This window comes from Amblyomma americanum, chromosome 1 (assembly GCF_052857255.1).
Source record: "Amblyomma americanum isolate KBUSLIRL-KWMA chromosome 1, ASM5285725v1, whole genome shotgun sequence".
NCBI lineage: Eukaryota > Metazoa > Arthropoda > Arachnida > Ixodida > Ixodidae > Amblyomma > Amblyomma americanum.
Window position 1 is genome coordinate 302,119,104 of NC_135497.1, and position 14,361 is coordinate 302,133,464.

The window sequence follows — 14,361 nt, forward strand, 5'->3', positions numbered from 1 at the left end:
CTAGAGGCGTCCAGAGAGGCCTGTGGCCTCCTGGAAGGAGAGGAGGTGCCGGAAGGCCTTGGCAGGATCGTGGCCGCTGGGCAACAGAACTTGTTCCACTGAACAGCTGGGGAGGACCAAGGAGCGATAACCCGCCTCCATGATGGTGCTGGCAGGCACGAAGGCAGGGCACCCACATAGGAGATGCTGGGCTGTCTCCGCTGGGTCACTGCAGAGTGTGCACTAAAGGGAGGCGGTGAAACCAAGGCGAAAGAGGCGGGAGCCGGTGTTGTGGAAAGCCCACCCTGGCACCCTGTCTCTCAGGAGGAGGCTGCGCTCCTTGCAGTCCAGGCCAACAGATGGAAGTGGGTGTGGTGGTAGGCCATTAGCTAAACTTCCTCCAGCGGATAGATCCTTAATCAGATACCAAGCCATCGCTGCCTCCAGTTACAAACTTGCACATCTACAAACCCGGCCCTATTGAGTCTTATGTGCCGAGGTCAATTTTCAGAAAAATGCGCAAACTTCGAACTTAGGGCCACCTTGGACCATATACTAGGGGAATGTCTTCATGCCCTCTGGAGGGACGACACATGGGAGGCCTTACTACCAAAGACCAATGGGAGGCCTTACTACAGAGCTCCGGCCCGGAGACCTAGCTGCAACTCCTCCGACTGGCCGAAGCCGCCGCCGCCGAGTGTAAATACCCTTCGGCCGTATTCTCAAAGCTAATACTTTTTGTCTCTGCAGCGTGTTATGGATTCCCGTTCTAAAGCGCTAGTTATTAGGGAGAAGGTTCCCTGGGAAGACGCAGTTTCTGCAGTCTGGAGATGCACGAGGCGAATAGGAAAGACGGGGAGCCGCACGCCTTCTCCGTCGCCGTGATTTACTACACCACTGACAATGCCTACCGAAAACAGAGCTCTTCTAACTCAAAAAGCCTGTTTATAATATTTGTGTTAAGTTTTAGGTGGAACACCCTGTATAATGTGCTAACATTGAGGCGCTGGTCTGGTAGGGCCGTGCGGGTGGCCGCCGGTCCAACGGGAACCGTGGTATCACGGTCAGAATTTGCAATATCAGCTCCGAGTCTGTCTGAACATCAGAGAGTATAGAAAAACATGTAGATATTATACATTTAAGGCTGTTGAATTCCCAAATTCTAAGCATTGCTTCCCGAACTGAAGTTCGATTTCAGCTCATTGAGGTTTCAAAGAACTGGCTGCAGCGTAAAAAAATGCTTCTGCGAAATTCCACTGTCCAATCAAAGCCTTTTGGCGGCACTAGTGTTGGATTTTTCCATTCATACGTTGAGGAGTTCAGTAGAGCCGTATCTTTCTATTTTCGCTGGATTGCGGAATAGGAAAGTGGTGCCGTAATGGGCGGGCAAAGCCAAACATTGTAGTTTTACTATGGAAATAATGCAGCAGCTTAACCACCTTGGTCTGAATAATCTCTGGCTCGGCCTTGTACAAGGTGCTACAAAAAGAAAAGTTGAGCTGCTCTGCAAATAACGGGAACATAATAATAATAATAATAATAATAATAATAATAATAATAATAATAATAATATTAATAATAATAATAATAATAATAATAATAATAATAATAATAATAATAATAATAATAATAATAATAATAATAATAATAATAATAATAATAATAATTGTTTTTTGGGGAAGCGAAATGGCGCAGTATCTGTCTCGTATATCGTTGGACACCTGAACGGGAACATCTCTTGGTTTAATTTTTGAGGATAGACGTGTGACCAGCTAATCGCGCGCCTATTTAATGAACCAAATTTCTTGCAGTCATAGTAGGGAATTGACATTCTGCGTTCGGGTAATGCGTAGACATGCGAGCAAAAAATTAAGGGTGGTTTACCTTGGGGTTAACCACGAATTATCATGCGCTAGCCCCATTAGTCCTGATTTTGCATGGTGTATCTTGACTTTCATTGCTTTTCCTTGACCTGAACTAGCTTACTTCGGTTGATATATCATGTGATGTAAGTTTGGGTACCAATGCATCACATTAGACTTCTACTGCGGTAGATTTGGTCAATTCTCTACATTCACAAATCCATGGGAGTCGTTCAGTCCAGAGTCAAGGAGTTAGTGACGTAACAGTGCATTATTCAGTCCAAATGCGGTATTTTGTGAACCGTTTAGTCTTCAAGTAACCTGAATATTTTTTTTTATCTTAAGAGACAGCATAAGAGACTTACTGCCGCGGAAAGCCGGCATCGAATATTTGTAAGACACTAGCGAAGGAAAACTTCATAGCTGGGGGAAAGGGATCCTAACGAGCGGCGGCACTAAACTCCGTTCCGCTGGCCGCTGCTTCAGACCACTACGCCATCGCCACATATTTTCATGGTGTTTATTACGTTGAAAATATGTTCTGTTTAGATGAACTAAATATTTAAAAAGCTTTTAGGAAACGCCACGAAACAAATCGCAAAAAGACAGAGCGACAGAACACTATAGACGAAAGGTAAGGCTGAGCACATCACCGAGAGGGAGTTCCGCTGCGATTGAAAGTCGGTCGGTTTATACACTTCCTTCAGATGGACAATCGGTTGGGAGAAATCTTAACGTCCTCCCTGTATGAACTGCTAAGTAGAAAGTGTGTGTGTTCTAGGTCTTATACTTTATACATACGGGACTGGGGATCCGTGGCTAAACACGACACGTAAATCGCCTCCCGCTACTCTCGGTCAGATAGGATGCATAGCTATATGCTTTGCGGAACACGTTCTGAGACTGCTCGTCAGCTTGTGCGCTCTATTCTCAAGCTGCGAATAGTGTACCAGGCCAAATTTCATCGCCTCATACGTCGACAGCAAGGTTCCCTTGAAGCAATCAATCGGGAGGCTATGCGCTCCTTAACTTATCTCCATCGTATTACACCCATACCCATTGTGCAAGACTACGCTCAATTTAACACAATTTACATTAAGCGGGTACCATCGACCAGCGTGAGGCGAATAGAGCGCACAAGATGTCGCTTCAGCTTCATCGTTTATAGACTCTTCCTCGTTGGTCAACCTGTCAACTCACAGACAATCGCCTCTCTGCTTCGCCGCCAATATTAGCCGCGCATCTACCTCCAGGGTGCAATATATACCGATGCAACACATATAGCACTGCAGGGAGTTACCGCAGCTTTACAGTCCCTCCCATCCTCATCTGAACTCCCGCGCTACATATAGAGCGGATTCTTGCGCTCGCCTTGCCTTAGAGCTTCAAGCGATACACAGTGCAATGGCTTCCCTTCCGCTCGTACCCACTTTCGGTATTGTCCACATTTACACTGATTCCCTTGCCCGCGTATAGCCGCTCAAAGCTGTCCGGCGCACATTCCAAATTAAACAATCCATACCCCAACTCTACAAATATTACTCCTGTCCTGTGCGCATACACTGGATTCGCGGCCATAATCACGATGCGCATAATATTCATGCGGATACAAACACACACCTTGACACATCAGACATCTGGCACTTTCCCCTCTTCCCCCAGATCCGTTCCTGTCCCATGTTTCCGAGAAACAAGCTTTGCGTCAGTGAACACGGGCTCTAATTCCTCCGTGTTCGTACCCTCTCCCCCGTAGTCTCACTCGGGAGGAGGAGGAGCTATCCGTGCGCAGGATTCGGGAAGGAGCGGCCCAGACTCCCTCTGTGCGTCATCGCTGGCGTGACAGACGCTTAGAACTAACTTACGACTGTCCCCATTGTGGTGCTGCGCCTGAACTGTGTGACGCAAAACGCTTGCTTTGGACTTGGCCAGCTACAGCCTCCGCGAGACGACGCTTCCTAATGAAGGTAGGCTTGCGATGGGACGGTTGGGGCATGTGCCTGCCCCCAATCTTCCCTTTTCTCACTGGTGGGCGGGGCTGCGGCAGCTCACGCCGAGCAGTAGGCTCTTTTCCACTTGGCGGCAAAGTGCATACAGCGCCTTTATTTTACCTGTAATGAAGTATTTCTCTCCCTCTCAGTTTTACAGCGAACACGCCGGCGCCGCAAACTAAAGTGCGCCCGCAGTCTTATTTAATATCGAAGGTGTGCATACAGCCTTTGTCGAAAATATGCAGGCTGAGGGGCTTGCATCTGGATCCTGAAGTGTGGCTCTCTAGCACCACTTTGGGCCCAGATCTTCAGAGGGATGAAGACGAGAGTTCCTCTCGCCTACGAGAGATCTGAAACGCTGACATTTCAAAATGAGCCACGCTACAATGTCCAGATGCAAAGCATTGGGATATTTTTAACGTTTCTGTTATATCCCTAAACATAGCTTTGATGTTCGAAATAAAAAAATCATAAAGCCGCGTTCTAAATGATAATATAATGTGCAGATCACGAGCGTAAAATAACAGTGTACAGGAATATTTGAAGCAGAGTCCCGCAGGTGGTGACGGTGGGGATGGCAGTAAAGAAAGATGTAAATTGTGGTGTTTACTACAGAAGCGATACGTGAATTACGAGAGGCGCCGTAGAGCAGTGCGCCGGATTAATTTAGGCCACATGGGGTTCTTCAACGCGCACTGACATCGCACACTACCCGGACGTCTTTGCATTTCGCCTCCTTCGAAATACGGCCGATTTCCACTCAGAGAAACGTGCAGAAAGTAGCGAGGAATGCCTATTGCATACTATGTCGTACCACGAATTACGGCGACGAGAACCAGTTGCGGGCGTGCATTCGTATGCGCCCGGAAATCTCTGCTAGTTTTAATCCAGGGACGAAAGCTTCGAATGAGCTTCCTGAATTTCAGTACTTGAAATCAGTGAACAAAAAATAAAAGCGCCAGAAAATTTGCGTCCCCACGATATAACTTCCCATTCCCAGCAGGTAGTCTGTATTTCTTATTCCTTGATTCATGAGTGCTCTGTCTTATTCTCAGTGCGTTTGTTCGTCGGTAGGGTCAACATCACTTAGTGATATTCCTTGAATAAACGAGGGTTCATTCAAAAAGCGCAGATCAATGTTTATTATATAACTGGAAAAGAAAGATGCTGTGAGTAGTGAAATGTAGCACATATAACACCAGCATGAAAAACTAAAACGATTTCATGAGGTGGATAGCAAATGAAAACATGCTTCATGGAAACAATGGCGTGACCTTCGCTTTTATCGTAAAAAACCAGAACGCAAGCAAGCCGGGAGACACCACCGCTGCCGTGCAAGACGTGGTCAGCGTAATGAAGGAAGAAATGAGGATATTGAAACAAGACCTAAGGACCCTCAGAGAGGAAAACAACAAGCTGAGAATCGAGGCGAAGACCTTGAAAGAAGGTGGAGAAAGAAAAGTGAAACCACCCACTGTTCAAGTACCTTTGACCCCCAGGGAGGATGGCATGGTGGTGGAACAAGCCAGGCCGCCAAAGAGAAAGGCAACGAAAGAGGAGGGAGAAGCTGGATACGTAACCATAGATGATCAAGAAAGATTTATGGAAAAGATCACAGAAATGTTCTCCAAGATGGAGCAGAAGATCGCAAAGATCGTGGACTTCAGACTAACAAAGCACACGGCCAAACTCCAAGCTTTCGAGGAGTATATCATAGCAAGGCTAGGACCCCCTGTAGATAATCATGGACAGGAGCAATAAGGAATCCGTGATATGGCAGTAAACTGTAGAAGCTTTGAGAATAAGAAGGCCATAAATAGTACAACAATTCATGAGAACCAGAAATCAGGCACCGATGGCAAAAGCTCTGCAAGAAACAAGTGGACCTGCAAAACTCTCCGGGTACAAGACCTTCGATGACGGTCTGGGAAGGAAAAGCAGAGTTATCATACTGGTCAAAAGTAATACAGCGGCCATACAGCCTGAGGTTAAAAACAAGGAAGTAATCGCAGTTCCGGTCGAGTGCATCAGCTGGAAAAAGAACAGAGGGAGCGTCTTCATCCTAAATATATACAGCAGGCCTCAGCAAACAAATACAATATTTGCGACTTGCTTAAATATAGCCATGAGAATAGCAAACAGGAAACCCCTAATTGTCATTGGAGTTTTCAACGCCAGCCACACCAGAGGCGGGTATGAAAAGATTGACGCCAAAAGAAAAATGTTAAATGACAGAGAAGAACTGGAGTCAAGTTTGCTGAACCCAGAAGGCATTAAAACAAGAAAAGAAGGAAGTAATCAGGCGGGCACTAACACTGATCTAACCCTATCCGACTCGGTGGAAGATGCCAAATGGAGATGTACTAGGGAAGTCTACGGGAATGACCATTATATCATAGAAGTAATGTTAAACAAGAAGATCAGCACAGGAACTGTCTAGACAGTTTGCCTATTTGTATCCACATACGAGCAGCCATATAGGCTGAATAATTACTCCCTTATTTGCTTACTGTTACTCCCTGCCCCTATTGCTCACAGGAAATGGAGTCATTTCATTTACTGTGCGCCAATTGTAAATAAAACAACGCAATGATGCAATAAGCACAAGTACCTTTATTTCAAAGTACAAGCAAAACAAGAAAATGCATAAAATACCCCTGAATGTCACTGCGCACAAAAAAGAAAAAAGGGTGCGACCGGTCTGCCCTGCTGCTGAAGACCTGAAACGAAACGTGCAAGCATAGAGTTATGCCACTGATTCAAATTTCCAGCTTGCGTACTGAGAACACAGCTTGCCGCGCCGGGAACATCGCCAACTAAAGCGGTAACAAAATATTAGGGCGAACACCCGTATAACATCAGGCATGCACACGTAGGCTGCACACAACTACATCGAAAGACATTCTCCTGATCTGTACTTGATCAGATTAGCCCGGGGCCACTTTTTGGAAGTTTAAATAATCGCGAATTTTTTGCATTCCTTGCCAAGAATAATTGGAGGGAACACGAGATCCGCCTTAAAGGGGCCATGATATGGTCGTTCTTCGTATTGCAGTTTTGTGCCTCAGTAACTAATACAAGAGCTTATGATTCAAATTTCGAAATTCGGCAGCCCTGGACGCGCTCTATATTCCAAAAAATGCCATCAAAATTCAGAACGATGAACTCTAATCGGCAGCGACCGCCATATTGAATGTTATTGTGACGTCACCAGGGCATACAGGGAGCAGCGTCGTCTGCGCTCGTTGCTGCAATGTGCGCAGCGAGGTCTTTTGTCCCCTGTATTTCCGCGGGCGACCGAAGTAGCAGTGGTTCCCAATGAGTGACTGGTGCCGCAAAAGCGTTAATAATAGTTGCACAGTTATTCTTCGGCATAGGTATAGGGTCCGGCTACACTAGGCCGATGGGACGGCGATCGGAGGTCAGTTGGCTGGTCGGCATGTAAATGCCATCGCTGACGCTCTGGTCTATCAAGCTAGACCGACGACGACGCCAGCACGACCAACAACCCCGTATCGCAGTATAGTGTAAAGAGGGAACTTAGTGGGAACTGGCATAGTGTGGTAGGAGACTAGCTCGTGTGACATTATATAAACTTAAGAAGTCTAAACTCATTAAACTTGACCATGCTAGCCATGGCGACATACGCGATGTGCATGCACCAGCGAAGATGCTTTCATTCGGTCCCTGCCCATAGAACCTATCGGCGCGGCGATTGAGCAATATGGGTATAAAACGCCGCACGACGGTGCCGCTCGTCGCTCGCCGCCGTCGCCTGGGCTTGTGCAGCCGAACGAAAGCTTCACGCCCGGTGAATAGAGGGCCCGAAAATATGCCGTTGTGAACCTTATAGCTACCAAAAAACGAAACGAGTGGCTGCATTTAATATCTTCACACTCTCTTACTAATCAGCGGAAAACTCCTGCTTGAATTTTGGCCGATGGTGGACCGCCAGCCCCTTTCGTGACGAGGACTTCCGAGTACGCAGGATTCGTGTGTACGATTTCGGCGATTGCGGAGAGCGAATTCTCAAGCGTTAGCGTGTGAAAACAGCTGTCGAGCGTAGTTTTGGCCACAGTTACCTCAAAGCGACGACTGCGTACGTCGCAGGGCGCGAGCTATAGAGTACTATAAGGGGGAAGTGCCGATATGTGACACGGTCTGCAGAGCATGTGATGAAGGCAGCCGGTAGCAGCCGTCGGCGTCGACTGTGCACAACAAATCACGTTGTTTTCATTAATTCAAGTAACGTCCACTCCGCCGCTTGCTGCAGGTTGGCCTCAATGTCTCCAACCGATCCGTGTTTGGCCCAGATGGTTATGTCGTCGGCGTACAGCGCGTGCTGGAGGCCTTCGACCTTCGCCAGCTGAGCCGGGAGTTTCATCATGGCCAGATTGAAAAGTAATGGCGAGAGGACCGCACCCTGTGGGGTTCCTCTCGTTCCCAGTTTATAGGCCGTGTTCTTCGTCTTGTATTCGGATGAAACTTCGTCGATCCGAGAGAAATTGCTTGATGTACTGAAACGTGTTATGTCCACAGTTCGTTTGGGAGAGATGTTGCAGGATGATTTCATGTGTGACATTGTCGAAAGCCCCCTTCAAGTCAAGGGCGAGTACTGCCTTATCGTTGAAGGGATATTCGACAGGGTTGAGAATTTCTCGGTCAAGTTGAAGCAGAACATCTTGAGCGGACCTCTGCGGGCGGAAACCGAACATGGTGTCTGCGAATGTATGTTCATTTTCCAGAAACCCAGACAGCCTATCCCGCACCATGGTCTCCATCAGCTTTCCCGCGCAAGACGTGAGGGAGAGGGGGCGGAGGTTGTCTGTGTTTATGGCTTTGCCGGCTTTCGGAATGAAAGTTACCAGGGCGGTCTTCCATTCAATTGGTAGAGGTGCCTCACCAAGCCAGTTCGAGTTGATGAAAGCGAGGAGGGTTTCGTAGGCGGGATCGGGGAGATTAGCAAGCATTTTCACAGTTATCTTGTTCCTGCCCGGTACCGTTCCTCGTTTCATTTTAGCTAGGGCCGCCTTGAGGTCATGCAACTGGAACGGTTGATCCAGATTCGCTTCTCTGAACCTGCATACGAGAACGCGGGTCCTCCGGGGTCCTGCTTAGTGCAAAGATACTGGTCGCGCAGTTTGCATGCTAATTTTGATGTATTTCCATCGAAGCTATGAATAGCTCGTTGGAGATGTTTTTGTGTCTCGGCGCGGGTTTGAGTCGGGTCAATTAGGGCGCGGAAAAGGCGCCACGTGCTCCGGCTCGACATTTGTCTGGCCGCCGTGTTGCAGCGGTCGACCCAGTTCAAGTCGGCGAGTTGGGCCGCGTACTCTGCCGCTCGCTGGGTGACCTCGGCGATACGAATTTTGAGCTTTCTGTTACGTTTTTGGCGGCGCCATCTGCGGACGAGGCTGTGCCGCACCTCCCAGAGGTGCAGAAGGTGGTTGTCCACCTCCGGAGTCGCCTCCGAGAGCTGAATTTGTGTTTCCGACGAACGAAGGTGTGTAACCAATCCTTGTGCCCACGCGTGGTAGCCTTGTTCGTGGATAGACGCCGAATTGATGTAGTTTTGCCGGAACTTATTCCAGTCTGGAAGCCGAGCTTGTGCGTGGGGTCTTGCCAATGGTTTAGTCCTTACGGTGGTATTGATAAGGCAGTGGTCACTACCGAGGGTTTCCTCGGTGTTGATCCATTCTGCGTGTACAATGTTTTTGGTAAAGGTGAGATCCGGACATGTATCCCGTGTCACGGAATTACCCAGCCGCGTTGGATATGCAGGGTCAGTGTGATAAGTCAGGCCCAGTGTGGACGCGAGTTCCGCTAGCTTGCGTCCCCGCTTCTCTTCACGCACGTATCCCCATAGTGTACTGTGGGCGTTGAATTCGCCCACAATCACCAGGGGGTCCCTGCCCGCAGCCTTTAGAGCGCGGCTAAAGAGTGCTGCGAACGTTACATTTTTGAGTTTGGGGGAACAGTATATGTTGAGTACGTGGAGTGGTGCATCCTGTTTCTTGAGCGGAAGAAGTGTCACCATCGCATAGGAATATTCTGTGTAAAGTTCCAAGTCAACTAGATTAGCCGTATAAATTTTATGCACGCAGATGCAGGAAGAGGGGTCCTGCTGAAAGGGGATGTAATTTGTGAGGGTGACGCCACTCCCTGGCTCCTGGAGGGCAACCACCGCGGGAAGAGAATCGAAAGTTGAAAGGTAAAGTCGGAGATCCGCCCTCTTTGCGCGAGAACGGAAGCCCCGACAGTTTCACTGGACAATTTGGATGGGGGTGGCCGAATTGGTTCTTGGGGAGCGCCTGATCTTAGGGCTACTCGCCATGGTCATTTAGATTGAGGAGGGGTTGTACTGACACTGCTCCGGAGCCAACACTCGCAGGAAGGGGGGTATCCTCCATACCAGAGAGTGAGCAGTTGTCGTCGTCGGCTACCTCGGGGGTGCGTCAAGAAGTTTTGTGAGGGCGGCCGGGTAAGGGATCCCCGGGCCTGCGCGAGGAGCGCAAGGAATTCGCAATTTGTTGGGCAATCATCGCGGAGATTGTCTCTTGCAATTTGGAGATGGCGTTTACCATCATTGAAATTTGATTTTCTATAGCGGCGAATCGGGCCTCTGTGGCCCTGAGGCGGGCCTCGAATGCGGCCTCCAAACTTGTTACCACCTTCGGTACCACGAGCTCACTCTCCATTACCTCAGCCGCGGGAGGCGAGGGGGGAGAAGAAGACTGGTTGATTTTAGATTCCAATTCGTTATTTTTCTTTAGCAGCATCTCATTTTGGGCCCTGAGTGCTGCTATTTGATCTTGCTCGGCGCTATGCGCCCTTGGAAAAGGAGTGGAAAGGGAGGAGAGAGAAGCAGCCCCACCCGAACCGCTCACCTGGTGGCCATTTTTGACTGCGTTGACCCAGGCCCTGGTATCACCGCGCGTTTCTGTCGACTGTTTCGCCAGTCCGCCGTGTGGTGGCGACACCTTGGATGGTTGTTTTGCAGCACCTCCGGTAGGTGGGTTCTCGGTGTTGGAGATTTCCTGGCCATGCTGATCGCCGGGAGGCCCAAGATAACGGCTTTTCTTCTTGGACGCCGTTTTTTTCTTTTTCGTCTTGGGTGTGCGGAATTTTTCTGCACAGTCACGAGAGTTGGTGCCATGGGAGCCACCGCACAGAGAACACCGGGGAACACAGTTGTGAGGAGCCCGCACCCCCTCCACTAGCGGAGCTTGGAATCCGCAGAGTCCACAGGTGTTCGATCGCAGGTTTGGACACGCATCAGCGCGATGCCCGACGACCCCACACTGGCCGCACGCCGGGATAGTTTTGTAGTAGTTTCTCACAGAGACGACCATGTTGTCATAATGTACGTAACTGGGCTTCTCCTTACCCGCGAAAGTGATGCGTGCTTTGTTGGATGTCCCGAACTTCCGGATTTCCAGGATGGTGACGGCGCGCCAGCACACTCGGTCTTTAAGAGTTTCCGTGGTGTCCGAGTTACGGAGCACGATCACGCCGTGGCACATGTTGCCGCCGTCTTGTATTAGGTAACCCCGAAGCGGGATCTACCCATTGTCGGAATTTACTGCGAAGTCCCCGATAAGCTGGTCGGCCGCCTCGATGTCCGGGGTATGCACAATGCTGAGGTTTTGCTCTCGTGAGGGTAGAACGGAGATGGCGCGGGCCCGTTTCAACCCGAGGTACGCTGAAATGGCAGTGCCGTAGCCGGTTTCTGTGAACGCCTCGTGAAGAGAAACGCTTTCTCTGGGCTTTATAACTATGACGTAGTCTTCAGGTGTCGGTTTGGGCATTGGACGCGGCTTCCACTTCGAGAACGCCTTGTCCTTGCTTCCCGTGGCGCGCGTCGCGGGAGCGTTTACGTTTCCGACCGACGAACCGGCGGCCGGGGCGGCGCCGAACGCCGCCATCTGGGCTTTATCTTGGGAGCGGCGTGCAGCCGCTTGAAGCAAAGCTTGACTCCGAATTCTGGGAGTAACCGTCGAATTTGAATCTCCGGTGGTGGGCACCGAGGTCCACAACATCGCCTCAGGGTCGTAGCCGCGCACTTCTTGCGCGGAAGTCGCCATCTTCTCCTCGGAGGGCCAATTCCAAGAGGCCAGGCGTTGGCGACGTCGTTAGGCTTAACGACGGCGCCGACGTGGTCGGTCGAAAAACGGCCGTAAATTTAGAGAAAATCGGCCTGCCTGGACGAATTCGGAATCCAGGTGTTCCGCTTCGTTTTCCGGCTCGTTTGACGCCAAGTTGGCCGGGGTAGAATAATTTGGGACGTGGCCCCAGCCGAAAATCGGCGGAGCCGAAGAGACACACGTCTGCTCACATCGCGCGCTCGCAGCGCCCCCAAACACGGGAGTGTGCTCTCGTTGTGCCGGAGCTCACAGCGCTGAGTCCTGTAATGCGCAAGTGCTTAAGTGTTCCAACTGCAACGGGCCTCATGACGCCTCATCTAAGAATTGTTCGCGCTTAAAAAGTCAGCGTGCCGTTCTAAAGCAAATGGTTCGGGACAATTTTACGCACAGTGAAGCTGCCGCGACTGTTCAGAAAAGGCGTCAACGCCGCAAGAAGAACTCAAGAAAGTCTATTGCAAAAAGCAACCACATCGACGCGCCCACGGCACCTCCTTCTCAACCTCCTCCCGTGCCGCCACGTACAAGTGTGTCCAGTCCGCGAAATATCGCCAAGGATAATCAGACGTCTTCGTGTTAGCGCTTCCGCCGTTACGTCCTGCTGAGCCTCCTCAGCGCAAGCTCCCATCGCGCGAGCTCACTGTCGTGAGAGAAGGGCTCCCAGAGCAAGATCTTCAAGCCGTCGTGATCCTCCGGACGGTTGTCAACGCCATTCTCCGTCTTATACAGGCCCTGCAAACGTCAACCGCCCGAAGCGTCTTACTGGTGCTGGACTCTCTGGTTCCAGCACTACAAAATATTTAAAACAGAACGGCTGGCCAGCTTCCTACGTTTCGTGAGCAAGTCAGGGGCGCTGCGGTCTTACAGTGGAACTCAAGAGGCCTAAAGTCACGAATCGCAAGTTTTCGGCAATATGTTTTCAACAACTACTTCCCGATATTAGTCATCTCTGAACCTAACTTATCCCAAGCAATCAGGCTTTCCGGGTACGAGCTCTTCTTTGCTCCGACCTGAGGCGAGCGCAGCAAAGTTCCGGTCTACATCCTCACCGACATAACGTACGTTTGCTGCCCAGTTCAACTCCACAATGACAATCAGTACGTGTGTTGACCCTGATTGCGGAGTATGTCTCCCTTTCCTCTTAATTGGACAGCGACAGGTTGAAGACAATTATGAAGGAATCCCGGGCTCCCTGAATTCTTAGCGGAGATTTCAACGCCCACCACCAACTTTGGGGAAGTCCTATAGTCCACACCAGAGGGAGGAATCTCGCCTTATTTGCTTCATAAAATGAACTTTGCGTAATGAATGACGGCAGCCCGACATACCTGCGAGGCAGTTCATACCGCAGTTGCCTAGACATGACGCTAGTTTCGCGGTCTCTGCGCCGCCGTGTCCAGTGGTTTTGTAGTGTGGAGACCCACGGGATTGACCACATACCCACCTACCTCAAGATTCCAGGTCTTGGGGTGTGCGGCCCAGCTAAACACGCGCACATCGATTGGACGGCATTTAAAACTCAAATGGAAGCGGCGTGCAAACAGGCCCTCATTTCCAGTTTGGAGGTCATTATAGCAACAGCAATGAAGGCTGCTAGAGGCTTCCTCCCTTCAACTAGAGTGCGCATCGAATTTGATGTCGAATTAGACCACCTGCGTGCTATTTGTCGGCGCGCAGAAAGGCGTCACAGACGAACCGAATGCGTAGGGGACCTCAGAGAGGCGCGTCGTGTGCAGAGGAAAATCAAGCGACGAATGAACACGCTGGCAGAACAGCGCTGGAAGTGCTTCTGTCAATTTCTGGATCCTATAAATCCCACGTTCCTCATAAGGCGGACAGTGCCGGTGTCTCGAACCCTTCCACAGCAAAGACAGCCTTTCTATTCATTTGCTCTACATCAAAACCATCATCAGATTGAAGTTGCAACTGACTTATGCAGGGCAATCGCGTGCGCAGTGACTTCCTCGAGTTCCCACCGTGTTCCTCCTGAATCACGCGGTTCAGCGATGGATGTTGTCTTTGCACGTGAGGAACCTGATGCTGCCCTTGCAGAATGTAAGCTTTCGTCTGCACCAGATCCAGACGGCATTTCATATGCTGCGCTGAACCACCTTGGCCACGACGTGCGTAGAGAGCTAGTCAGACTTTACAACCACTCGTGGCAAGACGGAGTTGTTCCTCCCCAGTGGAAATCAACTCGCATGGTACCATTACTAAAACCAGGAAAATCCCCTCTTGACCTGTCATCATACAGGCCAATAGCTTTGGCCAGTTGTGGGGGAAAAGTCATGGAAAGAATGCTTCTGGCGCGTCTTCAGTGGTACCTTGAGCACAAAAACGTGTATCCTAATGCCATGGCGGTTTTCCGACGGGGTCTGCTCCTCTGTAGAC

The 14,361-nt window shown here is 50.0% G+C and overlaps 1 pseudogene; it reads right to left on the bottom strand.

Annotated features, from left to right (window-relative positions):
* Positions 1-11,913, bottom strand: LOC144119685 (uncharacterized; annotated as a pseudogene).
* Positions 11,914-14,361: the final 2,448 nt, after the last annotated feature.